The 13,178-nt window shown below is 44.5% G+C and overlaps 1 long non-coding RNA gene across 1 annotated transcript; it reads right to left on the reverse strand.

The window, feature by feature from the left end:
* Nucleotides 1-230: 230 nt before the first annotated feature.
* On the reverse strand, nt 231-12,799 carry LOC128324675 (uncharacterized). Its single transcript, XR_008307030.1, has 3 exons — nt 12,750-12,799; nt 11,855-11,924; nt 231-667 (listed from the first exon to the last, which is right to left on the reverse strand). It is a non-coding gene; the product is annotated as an uncharacterized LOC128324675 (long non-coding RNA).
* Nucleotides 12,800-13,178: the final 379 nt, after the last annotated feature.

The raw sequence follows: 13,178 nt of genomic DNA on the forward strand, positions 1-13,178 counted from the left end.
GGTTGTAAGAACTTGGAGATTTTTGTCAATGTCAGGTTGGTACCACACCAATGCGACATTTAATGGAGACTGAGAACTGTAGATCAAATCCTAGATTATCAATCTCTGTTAAATTAGGTTGGCATAGTGACAACTCAGCATTGATGGAAAAAATTCTGGGTATTCATGACCAGAAATCAAGAGCACATCATGTTACTCTCCAATGTCTCGTTTAGCCAGCTGCAGGGATTGTGAGAACATTGTAAATAGAGAGCTGCATTCCAATTATAAGCATGTATTTTGCCATCTTCTGCCCAGCATTCCCACATAATTTACATGGGCTGCTATCAAAGCTTCACATGAGACCTGTGAACGTTGATAAAGCACATGCTGTGCATTGGAAAGGTCCCAGTTTCAATCTCAGATGCATCCAGTTGAAAGATTTCAGGCCACAGGGCTGGGAAAGATCCCTCCTACCTGGCCAGACCGATTAATGATCCAATTCAATATAAGATAGCTTCAAGTGTCCAATATGCATTTCACAAATGAATTAACTCCCGCTACCTGCCTTGCTTAATTCACAGATAGGGAGTTGGTGTTTCGCTTCTAGTCCTTCTGAATCACAGAGATAGTCTTCCTCGCCATGCTTTTATGAGCAGCATCTCCAGCTACTGACTTGTTCCTCTGACTGAAAAGAGATGAAAAATCTCATCAAAATGTGGTTCATCACCGTACAATACAGACCAAGGAAGCAATTGATCAGTCAGTGGGTCTCACTGAAAGCAGTAGCCAACCTGCATCCTTAAGCTGTAACGAGCCTCTCTATTAAAGAAGCACAATGCATTTAAATATGGAAGCAGCTACGGATCCACAAGGGGTGAGATTGAGAACAAAAGAGAACATCAAGAAGGTAATTGTTGCTTTGTTGGATCACATCCAGCATTCCTCTTCCAACAGCATCCTATCAGATGCATTTGAGATGCTCACAAATAAAGCACAAAGATGATGGCTTTGCCTTTTATTTGTCCCTAGCATCTGATATGCAGAGTTAGATTGTCTCAGTATGTAGAGATTCAATTTCGTATTCAGGGCAAATAGTCATTGATAAACTCTTCCTCCATGAATTTGTCTAATCCTTTTTTTAAAGGCCATCTAAGCTATTGGCCCTCACCGCATCTTGCAGTCATGAGTACCATAATTCTTTTAAATATGCATTGGCCAGACTCACATGTAACAGCAACAAGTAAGTATGGAAGAGCTGCCAGTTTCCTGAATTCCGCCAAGTGTGCACTTCCAATACTGCTGCTGCTTCCATGTCATGAGATCCCAGAAATCTCAGGTGGAGAATGTCCAGTACCTACCTCAACCCAACATTGTCAAACCAACTTCAAATGTTGGTGTGGGTGATGGATGAATATCGGACTGAGGGGGTACCAGACATTTTCTGCCCGGCATTTCTGGGTTCTCATGACACGGAAGTGGGAGCGTGCACCTGGCAGAAACTGGTGGCTCTTCTGTACTTACTTGCCGCTGTTATATGTGAACATGGCCTTTGGCCCAGTTCAGATGTAATATGGAACTGCAGGTCCAATAGATGGACCCATGGTTCCGTGCCCCACTCCCCCTGCTCTCCCATGTGAAGCTGCAGAGAAGCGGGGGAACTGGGTGTGCAGGCTTCCTTCTTTCCTGAAGGACAGCCCACACAGCCAATAGCAGATGGAGTGAAGGAGGAGCTTCCTCCCTCAACTCTGGCTTGGGAGAAGGTTAACAGTGGTGCCATGTTGAAATGCTGCCGTGCCACAGACAAACTGGAGATTGGGACAATGAAACCTAAAGATAACCAAAAGTGACAAATGGAGTTTGGGGAGGGAAATCACAGGTCAGTTTTTTCCTTTAATTGTAGTTCCCTGGGTTCGGGGGTTTGGTTAGTGAAACTGGAGAAGAAGGGACCTTCGGTTTCATATTTCGTCTGAACCCAGCCATTGTGTGAAGAACTTCTTTTTGTGAGACCTGAACCCACTGCCAAGCAGCAATGACACAAAACCTTCATGCCTGTGCACGATGTGCAGATAGCAGAGGTTAAAGAAACCCTGGGTGGATGAGATCTTAATCAAATGCTGCCCTGGTAAACTGTGTGGTTCCGGTAAGTGCTCGGCTTTCATTTAAGCAAATTGATCTCAATTTTTTCTCAGTACCACCAATGGCACGTACTGGTTCCATAGGATTCCCACATGCCTGTATATTCCTAGTGGTTTGCTGGATGGCATTTAGCTCATCATGAAATACAATGACTCTAGTTTCATGAAGAGTGTATGGGGAAATTCCCTATATCAAAGTAGCTGTAGGAAGTGCGGAACGGCAGATCGCTTCTGTGCCAGGTAATTTTAAAATACCAGCTTAATAGTCAATCTATATGTAACCATGTTCAATGTGCAAAAATATCAGCAAAGTGGTGTCAAATTGTATTATGGATGGAAGGTTTTCTTTCCTGAGCATGACTCAAAGTGAATGGTTTTTATTGATAGTCAAAGTAAGTACCGTTTGACAGCACCCTCCTAGCATCCTTTAAAATGTCACCGATGGCATAAATATCACAATAACATTTAATTAATGTTAAGTTGGCACATACCCAGGAAAAACACCATAAATGCTGACATCCCCACAGATTTAGTATGGGAAATAAAACAGCAACTTAAATTAAGGCAAGATCGACTTCTTAGTAACAGAACTTTCTTGACTTGAGATTATGCCATATATGCTCATCTGTAAAAAATCAAAAGGCTTGTGGATGTAATGGTACCACACCAAGCCATATTCACAGTAAGAGACATCTTATTGTGCTAACCCGTGTTACCATTAGAATTTTTAAAGAAGAAAGAGAGAGAGAAACTAGAAGCAATTTTTGTGTCCCTCCTCATGCAAAATATCCATAGCATTATGAAATATGTCAAAAACACATCCACAAGATGCCTGAAATGTATCCATGTTGTTGCTTAATTGCCACCATATCTGAACTAATACAAAAGGGACATGGAGTCCCGTGCCCAGAGCTTCAGCCAGAACTCCCTGGTTGGGGAGGACCAGCAATTCAGTGGTAGTGTGCTGAAGGTCCCAGGTTCAACCCTGGCGTATCTGGTAGGGCTGGGAAAGATGCCTGTCTGAAACCCTGGAGAGCCACTGCCAGTCAGTATGAACAATACTTACCTAGATGGACCAGTGCTCTAGCTCACCATAGGGCACCTTCATCTAGTTGCACTAAATCAGGAGCTTGTGTTCCAAACTGATGAGGCACAACAAAGAGCACATTGGAAGACTTATGCTCTGGCAGTGCGGGCGGTAAAGAAGCAGTTCTTTTCTGCCCGCATTGCTTCCACAAATTCACGTCCAGCTGATTTGTCTAGGATTGTGAAGGCGCTAGTATGTACCCCCTTCCACTTGAATTTAAACTTGGAACCATCGGTCACTCGCTGTGGCATTTTTAATGACTTTTTTGTGGATAAAATCTCTCATATTTGGGCCGAGCTGGATTCCACAGTTACTGCAGAGTCTACTGTGCACGTGTTCAGCAACTCCCTTTATGGGATTAGATTGGATCATTTCCAGTTTGTGACTCCTGAAGAAGTGGACAAACTGCTTCAGACTGTGTGTCCTACAACCTGTTCTCTTGACCCTTGCCCAACTTGGCTTATCTCATCTGATAATCATATTATCAGAGAGCATCTGGTAAATATTGTAAATGCTTCTCTGACAGAGGGCAGGGTGCCTCCTTGTCTTAAGGAGGCTATTATTAGACCACTTTTGGAGAAAGTTACAATGGATCCCTCGGAGTCAGCTAATTACAGACCTGTTTATAATCTTCCATGGTAAGGCAAGGTGGTTGAGCAAATGGTGGCCTCTCAGCTCCAGGCATTTTTGGATGATGCAGATTATCTAGACCCATTTCAAATTGGCTTTCCTGTGGGCTATGGGGTTGAGACTGCCTTGGTCAGCCTGATGGATGATCTCCAACTGGCTATCAACAAAGGGAGTGTGACTCTGCTGAACCTTTTGGATCTCTCTGCGGCTTTCGATATCATCAGCCATAGTATCCTTCTGGATCGCCTGAGGGAGGTGGCATTGGGTGACACTGTTTTACAGTGGTTCTGCCCCTACCTCTCTGGCAGATTCCAGATGGTGTCGCTTGGAGATTGTTGTTCTGCTAAGCGAGAACTGAAGTGTGGAATCCCACAAGGCTCCATACTGTCTCCAATGCTTTTTAACATCTTCATGAAACCACTAGGGATGTGCACGAAAGGTTGTTCGGCACGGCGGGGGTAGGGCTTTAAGGGCGGGGGAGAGTGTACTCACCCCCCCGCCGCATTTTCCCCACCGGCGCTCTCGGAATTAGAAGCCCCTCGGGACGGCAGCGTTCCTCCCTGCCGTCCCGTTGCCCCCGTCGGCCGGAAGTGGCCGGAAGTCCCGTTCGCGCGTGCGCCCGTCGTGCGCGCGCGGCCGTACGCGCGCGCATGCATGACGGGCGCACGCGCAAACGGGACTTCCGGCCACTTCCGGCCGACGGGGGCAACGGGACGGCAGGGAGGAACGCTGCCGTCCCGAGGGGCTTCTAATTCCGAGAGCGCCGGCGGGGGAAATGCGGCGGGGGGGGTGAGTACACTCTCCCCCGCCCTTAAAGCCCTACCCCCGCCGGCGCCGAAACGCCGAATCGCCCCCACCACCCGAAACGTTTCGGCGGCCTTTTCAATGGCCGCCGAAATGTTTCGGGCTCAAGCCTAGAAACCACTGGGAGAGATCATCAGAAGATTTGGTGCTGGGTGTTATCAATATGCTGTTGACACCCAGATCTACTTCTCCATGTCTACCTCATCAGGAAATGGCATATATTCCCTAAATGCCTGCCTGGAGGCAGTAATGGGCTGGATGAGGGATAACAAACTGAATTTGAATCCGAATAAGATGGAGGTACTGACTTGTGGCGGGGGAGGGCAGGACCCGAGGGATGGTTTAAATCTGCCTGTTCTGGATGGGGTTACACTCCCCCTGAAAGATCAATTACGTAGCTTGGGAGTGTTCCTGGACCCAGAGCTCTCCCTGGTTTCTCGGGTTGAGGTGGTGGCCATGAGTGCTTTTTATCAGCTTCGGCTGATACATCAGCTACAGCCATTTCTAGAGGTGATTGACCTTAAAACAGTGGTATATATGCTGGTAACCAACAGGCTTGACTAGACTACTGCAATGCACTCTACATGGGGCTGCCTTTGTATGTAGTTTGGAAACTACTACTACTACAGAATGCGGCAGCCAGATTGGTCTCTAGGACAACACAAAGGGACCACATAACACCACTTTTAAAAGAATTGTACTGGTTGCCAATATGTTTCCGGGTGAAATACAAAGTGCTGTTTTTTACCTGTAAAGCCCTTAATGGCTAGTGTCCAGACTATTTAAGCGAGCGCTTCCTTTGTCATAAACCCTGCCGCCTGTTCCGATCTTCTGGAGAGGTCCTGTTACAGTTGCCACTAGCTCATTTGGTGGCGACCCAGGACTGGGCTTTCTCTGTGGCTGCTCCAGGGCTTTGGAATATGCTCCCTGCTGAAATAAGAGCATCTCCTTCTCTGTTTGTTTTCAGGAAGAACCTCAAGACTCTCCTGTTTTTTGCAGGCTTTTAATTAGAATTAATTTCAATAATTGTAAAAACTTTTTAAAATAACTATTTTATTCTATTTTTATTGTGTCATGTATTTTAATCTGTGCTGATTTTTAAATATTATTTTAAATTTTGTACACTGCCTAGAAATGTACATATCAGGCGGTATAAAAATATGATAAATAAATAAACGAGTGTTGTGTAGCGTATGCTTGCACGACATGTGGCAACGCTGCTGCTGTGAAGCCTCTTCCTCAGTCCATATATGTTGCAGAGAATGATGCCAGGCTATCAACTACCCGTAACGAAGAGTGCAGGAGACTGAGCAACTCTGAGCATCGGCTCAGCAAGCGTACATCCTTTTGGGTTGTTTCCCTGGGAACACTGGAAGCTGCCTTATGCTGAGCCAGACCATTTGTACATCCAGCTCTGCATGGTCTGCTCTGACTGGCAGCGGCTCTCCAGGGCTTCAGGCAGGAGTCTTTTCCAGCCCTACCTGGAGATGCCAGGGAGTGGACCTGGAGACTGTGCAGCATTAGTCTGACACGCAGAGTCATGCTGCTCTCGGGCAACAAACAAAGATTTACATACGCAAGAAGCGGGGTTGGATGTCAGTCAGTAAGGTTGTTCACACCTTCTGCTGGGCTCGGTAGGGCGGGCCAGCGGGGAGACAGGGCAGCGGCTACCTCCTCCCGAGACGATTCGGCAATGATCCTAGCCATGCAGCTCATATGCCCATATGACTGGCGCCGCTGTGAACCACGTGGCGTCCAGATATCCCACAGTGCATCCTGGTCTCCAGATATCCCACAATCCACCACCCTATGAGTGCAGTGCATTGAGGAATTCCCGGTGCTCTAGGCACCCAGCATACAGCCCAAGCATTCACAGAACCTCATACCTGGGTAAAAGGGTGCACTTTTGCCCTTTAACCCACATAAAAGCCCGGAGTACATTCCTGGGCTACACGGGGAGGCAGCACTGGGATCGTCCTTGATCCCAGTGCTTCACATGAGCAGCCCTACCCAGGTAGGGCTGCCAAGCCTGGGCACAGCCGCTTGTATGAACAGCCTCGGTGTCTTGTTTTAATGGATGACCACATTTTTAGCCATTTTACTGAAATGTCATCATGCTTTATTTTGTTCACTGCTGTGATGATGATGATGATGATTTTATTATTATTGCTGATATAAATATGTACTTCCATATATCAGAAAGATATTGTGCACGCTTAATAAATAAAACACATTACCTCTAGGGCTTTTTGACATGACCTACAGTGGACGTCAGCAGAGGTAGACTTCTCATGAGGTAAAGTGAGGGGGCTACTGCGGTCAGCAAAATAGGAGACAGGCTGAATGAAGCCATAGGCATATCGCGAAGGGAAGTTCTCTTGCACAAACTCAGCTGAAATGAATGGGAAGTGCTCTTCATTTCCATGGAGCTTATGGAGGAGGACTTCCCAGTGAACTGTGCCCCCATGTTAATTTGAATATGAGTTTGGTGAGTAATGTTCAGATTTTTCACCTCAGGCACCAAACCATCTTGGGCCAGCTCTGAGTGTCAGTAAAACCAGGCCAAGTGTAGTACATGATAAATGAATACCAATAAAACCCAAACTTCCTTGATGTTTTGTTTTTCCTGAATATTTATTCCAAATCCTACAGATTCATGGTGCTTTTAATACTATTGTCATCCCTGAAATAAATCACCATGTGTACTTCCTGTGATCTTTTCAGAAGGCAATAAAACAGATTGTTTTTAATGGCTGTTCCAGCAATGAAAAATATCTGTGTTAGGTGGAAACAACAAATTGGATGCTTTTTCAATTCCTTTTAATGGCACGAGGATCTTTGCAACATGCTGTGAAAAATATTCTCTTAATGATAGGCCTGTGGCACAACTTAAGGAGTCATCAAGAAATAAACGCTCGGCTGTCTGGCTGGCAGCTTGGTATCCCTTAATTGAAGTATTATAAGATTCTGTGAAGAATAAACCCTCCGGGGTTTTGTAGCTAAATGGCATGGACACCTCTGATGAGACATGCAGATGAAGACATGTCAATAGAAGCTTCACCCATTTGCAGTAATAGAAAGGGACTGATAAATTTTGTAACCATGGCCACTTCTATTAGCTAACCCAAGGAATGGTGTAGATTTTATTAAGCAAGTCATTTCTATCTTTCTGAGAGACTTCTGCACCAGAGTTATTTATTTCCAAGGATGGTATGCTTTTCTAATAAGGATCTCAGCTTTGTTATTAAAGGAGGATTTGAGAACTGAGCAAAGTGGCACCTTTTAAAAGTGGTGATTCTCTTTATTTAGCAGGGGGAGAGCAACTGGCCCTATCCAATCCCAGCACAGCATCCCTCCAGTGGCTGTTGCTGGTGTCTCTCTTATGTTTCTTTTCTAGATTGTGAGCCCGTTGGGGACAGGGAACCATTTTATTATCTATCTATCTATCTATCTATCTATCTATCTATCTATCTATCTATCTATCTATCTATCTATCTATCATCTTTATAAACTGCTTTGGGAACTTCTTTTGAAAACCGTTTTATAAATATTCGTCGTATTCGTATTAAAGGAGGACTTGAGAATGCCACTTCATGTTTATGCAAGTAGCATAGCAGCAGTTTCTTCTTCTTCTTCTTCTTCTTCTTCTTCTTCTTCTTCTTCTTCTTCTTCTTCTTCTTCTTCTTCTTCTTCTTCTTCTTCAGCTTCATACCCCCTTGCAATGAAGACAGCATTTCTTATATACATTTTTAATGAAGAGAAAGGGAAACCGAAGCAACTAAATCAAAAGTATATGGCTGTATATTTTTATCTCTCTTTTTTCCTTCCTCAGCTATGAAAGAACTTTTAATATTTTATTATAATTGCCCATGGACATCTAACATCATTTGGTTACACATAATCAACTAATGCTTTATGTTTTAGGACTGGATTCAATAAAACATGAATTACCCCATGTGACTGGGGCAACGCATTCCGAGATTTCTCTGCACTGTTTTTATACTGGAGCCAGGCTGCATTGCGTATGCACAAGACCAGACCAAAAGTGGCATTGTGCATTTCCTTTTGTGGTGGAGTTTAAGATATCAGCAGCCCTTTCTCCAGGATGTGTCCCTGTAGCTTAGACAAACATATAGAGCCAGACCACACACCTGCCTGTTTCTGTACTCATTACACTCCATATCTGAGCACCATCCTGTTCTTCCCATTTCTAGAGAACAGCATTGTTAATGTGTCCCCAAAGCATAACAAAAGAATACATCCTTCCCTATGACTCGTCACAATCTCTGGGGACTGCTTTCCACATATTTTTACCACATAGAAATCTGTACAAATCATGTTTGAAATGCACATGAGTGCTTAGTTTGCTGCAAGCAAACACCATAGCCTCCAACATTTCACTGATGAAATTTTTATTTAGTTAGTTACTTTATCCCGCTCTTCCTCCAAGAAGCCCAGAGCAGTGTACATGGTTATGTTTATCCTCATAACAACCCTGTGAGGGAGGTTAGGCTGAGGGATAAGTGACTGGCCAAAGTCACCCAGTGAGTTTCATGGCTGAATAGGGGCGTGGCTGTGAATGTATAGGGGGCGTGGACAAGCAATCTAGAGGATGTGATGTACAATGTGTAGAGAGTATGGCCAAGCTACCTGGGAGTCATGGCATACAATCCTGACTACAATTAAGGACGTGCAGAACCAGTTCGATAGCAAACCAGACCGCCGCAAACTGGGTGGTTAAAGCAGTTCGATTGCAAACTGCTTCAGACCAGTTCGAGATGGTTCATTGAACTGAATACCCACAGTTCATGCTGAATTTGGTTCGAATTTGGACCACCACCACCCAACCGGTCTGTGCACACCCCTAACTCCCCTGCTAACTGAGCAAAGAGGCACCTTTTAAAAGTGGTGATTCTCTATATTTAGCAGGATGAGAGAAACTGGTCCTATGCACAGCATCCCTTCAGTGGCTGTCGCTGGTGTCGTGTGTGTGTGTGTGTGTGTGTGTGTAGATCGTGAGCCCTTTGGGGACAGGGAGCCATTTAAAAAAATTATTTATTTATATCTATGTAAACCGCTTTGGGAACTTTGGTTGGAAAACGGAATATAAATATTTGTTGTATTCATATTTGTAACTACAAGCAAGTCACAAATTGAGGTAATAAAGTGCATGATGAGCACATTGTTCCAGATAAATAAAGCAAGTGAGCCAAGCCCATACCCTCCAACATTTTGCAGATAAAAATGGAGCATCATACCAAGGATTACTGCTGAAGCCCCTCACCCACTATTACAGAGTGCTGTGGATTCCACTCACTCCATGCTGAGCATTGCATAGTGCCTTTGTGGTCCACACCCATTAACAAGCAGGTGCAATAGAGAGATGATGCACCCATCCACTAGCTTAGAGATTTAATTTCTAGAGACTCTGGAGAGGGAGTTGTGTCCTGAAGAATGACAGAAATAGGAACTCATGTGAAAACAACTGAACAAGGCTTGTCAAGTGTTGTTTTTTAAAAGTATTTTAATTGGTTTTAAATGGTTTTAATTGTTTTTGAATTGTTTTTATATTGTTTTTAGCACTGTTTTGAATTGGGTGTTTTTATGTCTTTTTAAAGTTATTGTACACCGCCCAGAGCCTCTGGATGGGGCGGTTTATAAATGTAATAAATAACAACAACAACAACAACAGCCAATTACAAAAAGCAACTTTACTGGGGACAGCCTATATTCTGCGACGATATCTATAATAACAGCAACAACATTGATAATAAAATTGAGCCATCCCAAGTCCTTGGGAAGGACTCAATATCTGGATAAAACAAACCAGTCAATAATACCTGTCTGACTGTGTAAACAACAACAACAACAAGGCAGAGGCAAAAAGGGGGGCAAAAATAGCAACAAAATAGAGATATGATTTACCAGGACAGAGTCCAGAAAATAACGGTGTCCCTCATAAATAGGTACAGTTGGAGCCTATGACATTTCTACATAGAGTTTTTCTCCTATATAAAGATCTCTGTGTAGAAAGAAACCCAACAATATTATATGTGAAGTGGCCCTAAAGCTCTCCTGCTAACAGAGCAAAGAGGCATCTTTAAAGTGGAGATTCCCTTATATTTAGCAGGGGAGAGCAACTGGCTCTATTCTGTCCCAGCACAGCATCCCTTCAGTGTCTGTTGCTGGTGTCCACTCTATTTTATTGTATTTAAAGATTGTGAGCCCTTTTGGGACAGGGAACTATGTCTTTTATTTGTGTGTTTTTTTTAAAATGTAAATCACTTTGAGAACTTTTGTTGATAAGTGGTATATAAATACCTGCAATAGTAGCAGCAGTAAAATAAGCCAAGATTAGTCTCTTAATTAATCTATTGGTACATCAAGTCTATGCAAAGAGAGCATTTTTATTATTGAAAGCCTTCCCAAGTAGCGATGTGTTGGAGGGGCAAGATATAAATATATTAAAGACATAAACTTCTTCATGATGACCTATTATCCTTTAGCAACTCAAATCTAGGTCACACACACACACACACACACACACACACGTGGCACAACTGAGTTTCCACTGATGGTTTTCTGGACATCAGGACTCTTGCCCCTTTTATCAGTTTGGGCTTAACTCCCTGGGAAATCACAGCAACCCCTTTGGGATATATGGTAAGTATTTGAAAATGAACACAGCCATTATTTATATTATGTATATCCCACTCTTCTTCCAATGATCCCAGAGTAGTTTACATGGTTATGTTTATCCTGGCAACAACCTTGTGAGGTAGGTTAGGCTGACAGATTAGTGACTGGCCCAGAGTCACCCAGTGAGTTTCATGCCTGAACAAGGATTTTGAACTTAATGCTGCTAACTTGGCAAAGAGGCACCTTTTAACATGGTGATTCTCTTTATTTAGCAGGGGGAGAGTAACTGGCCCTATCCACCCCCAGCACAGTGCCTCCAGTGACTTTTGCTGGTGTCTATCTGATGTTTCTTTCTAGATTGTGAGCCCTTTAGGGACAGGGAGCAATCTTATCTTATTTATTTATTATTTCTCTGTGTAAACCACCCTGAGCCATTTTTGGAAGGGCGGTATAGAAATCGAATAAACAAACAAACAAACAAACAAAATATGAGCAAAATTATAAGCAACATTAGAAAATATGTTGAAAATATGAACCAATTTGTAATACATTGAAATAAACAGCTTAATTTTCTTACCTTTTTAAATTTAACCAGAACTTTTGTGTGTGTGTACAGCTGTGTGGCTTTACAGCGCTCTTGAACAAATCTAAAGAGGATATATATACCTCATATTTCTGCAGTGAGTGAACTCCATAACCTGGGAGTGGCTACTGCCCGCCCCCCTGGCTGCCACCGCAGCTGATGGTGGCACTTCTAAGGTATATTTTTACTTCCCTCCCGCCCACTCTACTTTTATGGAAGCTCCCCTGCCCCACCTAGCCCTTTACTGGTAATGGGGAATCCTTACACCAGATCCCTCTTTACCAGGAGGCCTGCGAGCCTTTCTAACTGACTCAGCTCAAACCCGACCCGGGTCCAGTTCAAGTGTACGCAGAACTGAACTGGATTTTCCAGATCCGCACACATCCCTAAGGCACAACCCTCAGCTCTGAGGCCAACTTCACTGTTTTGGTATCAAGACCACATGGGTTCTTGGTGTGTTTCTATTCTACTAGCTAATCCCGCACAGAGCATCTGTGCAGCAGTACACTCCCGCCACCTTCTGCCCCAGTCCCCTCCCCCTAAGCCTTCAGCCCCTGTCCCCTCCCCTCAAACCTTCTGCCCCAGCTTGCTCCCTCCTCCATTTCCCCCTCTTTCTCTCTTTTTTTCTCTCTCATTTGTGCTCCCCCCCTCCCGCCACTTTTTAGCCTGCTTTTGTTTTCCCCACTGGCTCTTGCCACCTCCTCCTTCCTCCAGTCCCTGGTGCGTCAGGCGGCCAAGCGTTCAGCCGGCTCCTTCCTGCACGGCCCTCTCTCTAGCGAGTGTCTTCTGAAGCGGCCAGCCATTTGTCTATGCTCAGCCAGGCTCCGCCGCTTTCTCTCCCCGCAGCTTCCCCCCTCCCTTCTGCCCCAGTCCGTTCAGTTCTCCTCACCGCTTGCCCGCTTTCCTTCTTTTCCTTTCCTCCTCAAGCGGCCACTTCCCTACGCGGCCAACCGCTGCCCAGCCAATCCGGCACCTCCGCTGCCCAGCCAATCCGGCACCTCCGCTGCCCAGCCAATCTGCTGGGTTGCTGGGATGCATCCCCACAGAGGCACATCTACGAGAATTAATATAATAGATGTGTCAGAGAATGCTTCTTACAATGGCAAAAGCTTCTGCATGTTTTAAGACCCGAATTCAAATCCCCATTCAGCCATGAAACTTACTAGGTAACTCTGGACCAGTTTGTTTATCCCTCAGCCTAACCTAAGCTAACAGGACAGTTGTGAGGATAAATATATAGAACCATATATACCACTCTGGGCTCCTCTGAGAAAAAGCGAGATATAAAAGTAAAAACAAATAATTTTTTTAAAAGCAG

The sequence above is a fragment of the Hemicordylus capensis genome, chromosome 4, assembly GCF_027244095.1.
Source record: "Hemicordylus capensis ecotype Gifberg chromosome 4, rHemCap1.1.pri, whole genome shotgun sequence".
NCBI lineage: Eukaryota > Metazoa > Chordata > Lepidosauria > Squamata > Cordylidae > Hemicordylus > Hemicordylus capensis.